This window comes from Nannospalax galili, unplaced genomic scaffold, assembly GCF_000622305.1.
Source record: "Nannospalax galili isolate Female #2095 unplaced genomic scaffold, S.galili_v1.0 scaffold255, whole genome shotgun sequence".
Classification (NCBI taxonomy): Eukaryota; Metazoa; Chordata; class Mammalia; order Rodentia; family Spalacidae; genus Nannospalax; species Nannospalax galili.
The window spans coordinates 4,784,608-4,791,177 of NW_008338999.1; the positions used below are offsets into that span (position 1 = coordinate 4,784,608).

Sequence of the window (6,570 nt, forward strand, 5' to 3'; positions counted from 1 at the left end):
GGTGGACACCTTCTGACACACGCAGTGGTCTCCTACTGCTGCCCTAGCATGCTGTCATGTATGCAGAGATGCGTTTCTCTCCCCTATATCCTCCATTAGGTATTTGGCCACAGAATATGTCTGAGGAAGCTGTCAGCTCTATTTCTAAGTGAGCCAGACCAGACAGGACAGCAAAACAAACTGTCTTCTGTGGGTTATTTTAGGGAACAACATAGTCACTGGGGTTGCTCCCTCAGCCTTCAAGCTTAAAACAAAGTTGGATTTCAGCACCTAGCCCAGAGTTAATACCTACCAAGGTCAAATTGAATCTGAACTTTTAGAACAGAAAGGGATCTTTCTGTGATCTCTTCAACCATGACCTGTATGCTCCTCCACAGGAAAGAATGTATGGGAATTGTGACAATATTAGGCCAAGGCAATTCTGAGTTTCCTTCAGTTGGTGTCCTCTGAAACAGATACACACACACACACACACACACACACACACACACACACACACACACACACGCATGCGCAAAGACACATGAGCATGCACATGGGCTTAGGTGTAGAACCAGAGTTAGAACAAGCTACAAAGGTTGTCCAATTATCGTTTTGTTGTTGTTGTTGTTGCTTTTTGTTTGTTGACTGTTAGAATCGCAGCTCTTTAGCAGTTCAAAGAAGTGTACTGAATGGTTTAGTTCAAGTTGAATAAATTGGAGCATAATAAAAACAGAACAATCACAAGAGCAGAATGGCACACATCATAGTTACAATGGTCCTTGCTGTACAGTAACTCGTTTGATCCTCCATTGTTGGAGGAATGGGAGAAAACCTAAAATAGATAAAACATTTCCCTAAAAATATTATCTTAATCCTCACAGCTCCATAAAATGAGGGTATCTGTGTCTCTTTTCTGCCAGTTAGTTTCAGAGTAAAGAAACTAAGGTTAAGATGACATAAAAATAAATGCTTGATATCAGACAAACCTCCTCAGTCTAAAAATCATGTCAGAATCAACAACAAACCTCGAGATTCTTTGATTTCACAGATTCCTTTCCATTTTAGAGCATTTAACACTTCTTGGGGTCATTTAATTTTCAAGGTTTAATTGCTTATTATGACAAATAAACATGCTGGAAAAAAACAGGGAGAAAGAGGAGGATGAGGGATTGATCAGAAGTGTCCGAAGTCTTGAAGGAGCCTCTGGTGTATGAGTTCTGAGGTTTTACTCCATCCATATCAGCTGTTCTCAAGCCTGCCTGCAAATGGAATCATCAGAGGAGCTCTGAAAATCCCATGTGCCTGGGTCCTCCTGTAGACTAACTGAATCAGACTCTCCAGTAGATGAGCTATGTCTGTCTGTTTCTTAAATCTTTTTTGGAGGATTCTTAGAGCTCTTTTTGAGAATCACAGCAGTATAGCTTACATTTAAAGTTCTTAAATTTTGTTCCATAGGGTTTGATTTCTTCCATAACAAGAGCTAACAGTTTTATAGTATTCTGAAAAGAATGGGGAATTAATTTCCTTTTAGCCCTCCACCAGACAGGAAACAGTATGCTATATATACAAGCATGTTGGAATACATGTTACAAAAGTCCTATGAAATTACTCCCTCTTATAGCAAGAAAAAATATAACAGCAATCTATTTAACTTTATTACTATAGGACGGTCAAACTCTTTCTGTATCATCATACTAACAGATGGCTAGTATCTCATTCAATGCATGACTAAAGTTCAGAAGAATCAGTACTAGAAGTCAAATACCTTTCTTTAATTGCTGGTCTTGGTAGCTACCATGTGAGCAAGAACCCCTGTCAGAATGAGACTCAGAATGCAGATGAGTGCCAAGCTCTCTGTCTTTTACATCAGAGCCCCTGTGTATTATTGCTGCTATCCATGTGTAACAGATAGTATTGTGCACTGAGCTGGGTGATAATAAGTAGATGTGAGATGATGATTTACAAAAGGGTGCTTAAAAGTCCTTGAACCAGCAGGAGAAGAAAACAGTGTGATAGAAGGTTGTACTTTCAAATTCAAATGTGTGTGTGTGTATGTGTGTGTGTGTGTGTGCGTGTGCGTGTGTGTGTGTGTGCGTGTGTGCGTGTGTGTGTGTGTGTGTGTGTTCTGTTTTCTCTCTCGAAGGAAATTTTCTAAGATGCAACTTACTTTCCCCCTTATCATCTGGAAATTTGGTGGCTAATTACTAAGATGCCAGACCCACAAATTTCTAACCAGCATATTACTCCCCTTTGCTGACCTTCCATAAATAAAAAATCTCATTTTAAGGGTTAGAAAGATGGCTTAGCAGTTAAGACCACTTGCTATTCTTACAAAGGACCCTGATTGGTTCCCAACACCAACACTGAAGTACCAGAGGATTGGCTGCCCTCTTCTAGCCTCCACAGACATCAGTTCACATATGGTACAGTTATATACATCCAGGCAACCACGCATACATGCATACAAATAAAATAAAAACAAATAAATCTTTTAAAATATCTAAAAATGTTAAAATGGTTAAATAAAAAATGTCTCCTGGATGCCAGGCTCAGTAGTATACATCTTTAATCTCAGAATGTGGGAGGCAGAGGCAGGCATCAGATTTCCGTAAGACTGAGGCCAGCCTGGTCTACATGGTAAGTTCCAAGCCAGCTGGGGCTACAGGAGACGATGTCTAGAAAAAATGTCACTTGAAAACTTTATTATGTTTTTACTTTAAAAGCATCTTTCTACAACTATTTTTACTCCTTTTTAAAGATACCCCTTTATTTAAGCTATTGTGGCTTAAAGAAATTGCGTGTTTGTATAAAACTATATGATTTTAGACCTTAATACCTCCAGCAACAATAACAAAACCTAAAATGCAAATTGAAAATGCCAGTGAATTGTTTGCATGATTTCCTATGACATGATGTTTTTATTCCATGCATTTCTCATTGAGAAAGAAGCAACTCTAGAGAAAGTGATGATGATAGATATATTAAGGTGATTAATGCATTGTTCAGTTGGTGGGTCATCTGTATCAAATGAAAAATAGGTTGCTTATTTATTCAAGACTATGCTTTTAAAAAATCATCCTAATATTAAAAATAATCATGAGACTAAAGCTTTAACATTGCCAAAAATTGAAAATGATTTATTTGCATGCTCATCTTAGTCCAGATGTGCCATGAGAAAATGAATTGCCATAAAAGGATACGTTTTGCACACAGGGCAGAGACACTAGTTCTCTTATTTCTCCCACAGGTTTAGTGGAGTGACTGAGCACACTAACTAGAGAATAGCATTCCAAGTTTGCTAGCTGGGTGCAAGGGAGCACGGAGTTAAACTGTGTAGTGCCCAGTCTCTTCATTTGTAAAAAGTGGATGAAAATAGACGATATCTCACAGAGTTGTTATGATGCTCCTAATGTCTAGCACTTAAAGTGGATTTCATAAATGCAAGGTTGTCTTATGAGTGTCACAATCCAGGGTGTCCCTTTCTAAGTCATATTGTATTTAGAAGAATCTTGATGGCATGTACTTTAATGCTGAAATGCGAGAATAACCAAGTCAATTCATTTTGCTGCTAATTCAGCGGGTGTATTGTCCAAACTAGGAGATACAAGAGCGGAGAGAACTCTAGCTGTGTTGGAGAGAGTATGAATCACTCCCTGTCATGGCTTTGAGATAGAGCCCTGTGTGAAACAGGAAAAAGCCTGAATGTCAGACTATAAACACCTGAGGATGAGCTCTACTTCCTTCCATGAGACCATTAACAAGTTATCTAATCTCTCGCATCCTCAGCTCACTCCAAGCTAACATTTGTAATGATTTAAATGAGATCATGTGTTTGAAATCCTTACTTATTTATCAGTATTCAATTACTGTTACTCATAATAGTAATTATTATTTTGTTGGCCATCCCATTGGCCCTACTGCTGGTAGCCCTCCTCCTGTTCCTGAGACACCTGGGCTGGGACTTGGTAGCTATCTTCTGGTTTGAGTAAAGGCAGCAGCCAGTTTGTAGCCTGCTCATGGGAGACACAAAGGAGCAGAGCATCCTGCACTATGTGCAGCAGCACACAAAGCCTGGGGACCCCCAGAGCGTGCTGGAGGCCTCTGACAGCTACTGCACGTAGAAGGAATGGGCCATGAATGTGGGCGATGCAAAAGGCCAGATCATGGATGACGTGATTCGAGAGCATAACCCCTCACTAGTGCTGGAGCTAGGGGCTTGCTGTGGCTACTCAGCGGTGTGCATGGCCCGCCTGCTGCCACCTGGTGCTAAGCTTCTCACCATGGAGGAGAATCCTGACCACGCAGCCATCACCCAGCAGATGCTGAACTTCTCAGGCCTACAGGACAAGCCTGCCATGCTCATTGGAGCATCCCAGGACCTCACCCCACAGCTGAAGAAGTATGACATAGACACGCTGGACCTGGTCTTTTTTGATCAGTGGAAGGACCACTACCTGCCAGAGACAATCCTTCCAGAGGAATGTGGCCTATTGTGCAAAGGGATGGTGCTCCTAATTGACAATGTCATCGTCCCAGGAACCCCTGACTTCCTGGCACATGTGAGGGGGAGCAGCAGCTTCGAGTGCACACACTACAGCTTGTCCCTGGAGTACATGAAGGTGTTTGACTCCCTGGAGAAGGTCTACAGGGGTCCGAGCAACTCAAAGCAGCAGTCCAGTCTACTCCAGGCTCCCCAGCCAGCTTCCCTCTGCAGGCTCTCTCTCTCTCTCTCTCTCTCTCTCTCTCTCTCTCTCTCTCTCTCTCTCTCTCTCTCTCTCTCTCTCTCTCTCTCTCTCTCTCTCTCTCTCTCTCTCTCTCTCTCTCTCTCTCTCTCACACACACACACACACACACACACAGACACACACACGCGCGCATGTGTTTCTGGGGCCTGTCTTCAAGTTCCAGCTTGGCACCCTCTAAAAGTAGTGAGCTCACTGCATAAAACTGCTGCAAGAAATCTGGAAAGCAACTACTGGTAAAAGGCTAAGTTGACAGGTTAGAGGTGTATCTCAGTGGTAGAGTACCTGCCTTGCATGCATGAGGCCTTGGGTTCAATCCCCAGGACCAAATAACAGAAGGTATAAGAAAAAAAAAAAAAAAGAATTTGAGGCAGGTGTCATCCTGATGGGGTCACTAAATAGAAAAAGAAATTCTCACAGGGGTTCTGAAGGCAGGCCCACAGGCAATGGTATCACCGGGTAGGCCTACCACGTGGTCAGGAAGCTGAAAATATCTAGAAACTGTTGGGCTGCCCTCAAGGTTTTCTGTCAGAAGGCGGGAGCAGTGCCTCCGTGACGATGCTGCCACCAGCATCTCACGCCACACTTCGGAATCGCAAAGTTTCATCTTTTTAAGAATGTGTCATAACTTATTTTCTAAAACTGTCTAGCTGTAATAATCTTATATACAAAATTCATGTTTAAAATATATAAATGAGAAATTAAAGTTCTAAATATTTGGATACAAGAGAAAAAATATTATTTTGTCTTGGAATAGAAGATAGCATGGAGATACTTGGGTATGTTGGATTTGAGTTGATCAGAAGCCATGGTATGAAGGAGGCACAGGATACATGGAGAACAGCCTACAGAAGGCAGGTGCCTGGGTTTTGAATGCAAGCTGGACATACATTGCCATCTCTTCCCATGTGGGAACTAAAAACTGGAACATTCAGTCAACTGACAAGTATTACTGTCTTTGCTAAGGACTGAAAGATGCAAACTGTTAAGTAGTGAGGAGATTGGCAAGAGCCCTGCAGAGTTTGGACCTCACATTCTCCCAGAACATGGAAATACACAAATCAACCAAGGAACAAAGACTGTGAAAAGACAACAGATCAGTTGAATAGCTGCTGGCAGGATATTTTAGAGTAAGAAAGGCCTAAGGAAGAGTAAAATTAAATGGGCTAGAGCCAAGAGGAGCCAGCTTCAGGCTCTGACAACACAGTGGCAGTAACAAGAATGACAGAGTATATGGGCTCCAATGGGAGGGGGTGGAGGCTATGGGAGGGCACTGTTTGGGATGTGGGTATATAGATGAATAAGACTGTTTGGGATGTTCTGTATGATATACACATAAAAATATCCAATAAATTTAAAAAAAGACATATTTGAGGAGGAAGCATAAAAATTTACTAAACGTTAAATAGTAGAGGTGATAAACATTACCACTGAAATCTACCTGATGACTTTATAGCCATAGTCAGGTGCCAAGGATCCGAGTGTAACCGACTGTGACTAGTAATAATCAGATACATAGAGATTAGACACGCATGCGAAAACATCTACGTGTTAGTAACATTAGAAATGTAGGAAACAGCATATTTTAAAATGAAATGGAGATCTTCTTTAAAGATTAAAAACTCATTCAATTTTATGTCTTACAGGGGTTATACTGAGTTCAATATTGTGTAACTATTAATTCAACTGTGAACCTAAAAATTTACACCACTTTTGAAAGAGAGGTATCCCTCTGGAAATTGTTACTGAATATGTCAAAGCTGTAATGAAATGCTCCTTCTAAACATGTGGTTATTAAATTTAAAAATATTTTTAAAAAGAGGAGCCAGCCTCATAAGGATCTGGG

General features: G+C 41.1%; 1 pseudogene; it reads left to right on the plus strand.

The window, feature by feature from the left end:
* Positions 1-3,875: 3,875 nt before the first annotated feature.
* Positions 3,876-5,339, plus strand: LOC103734665 (annotated as a pseudogene).
* The last annotated feature ends 1,231 nt before the right edge of the window (positions 5,340-6,570 follow it).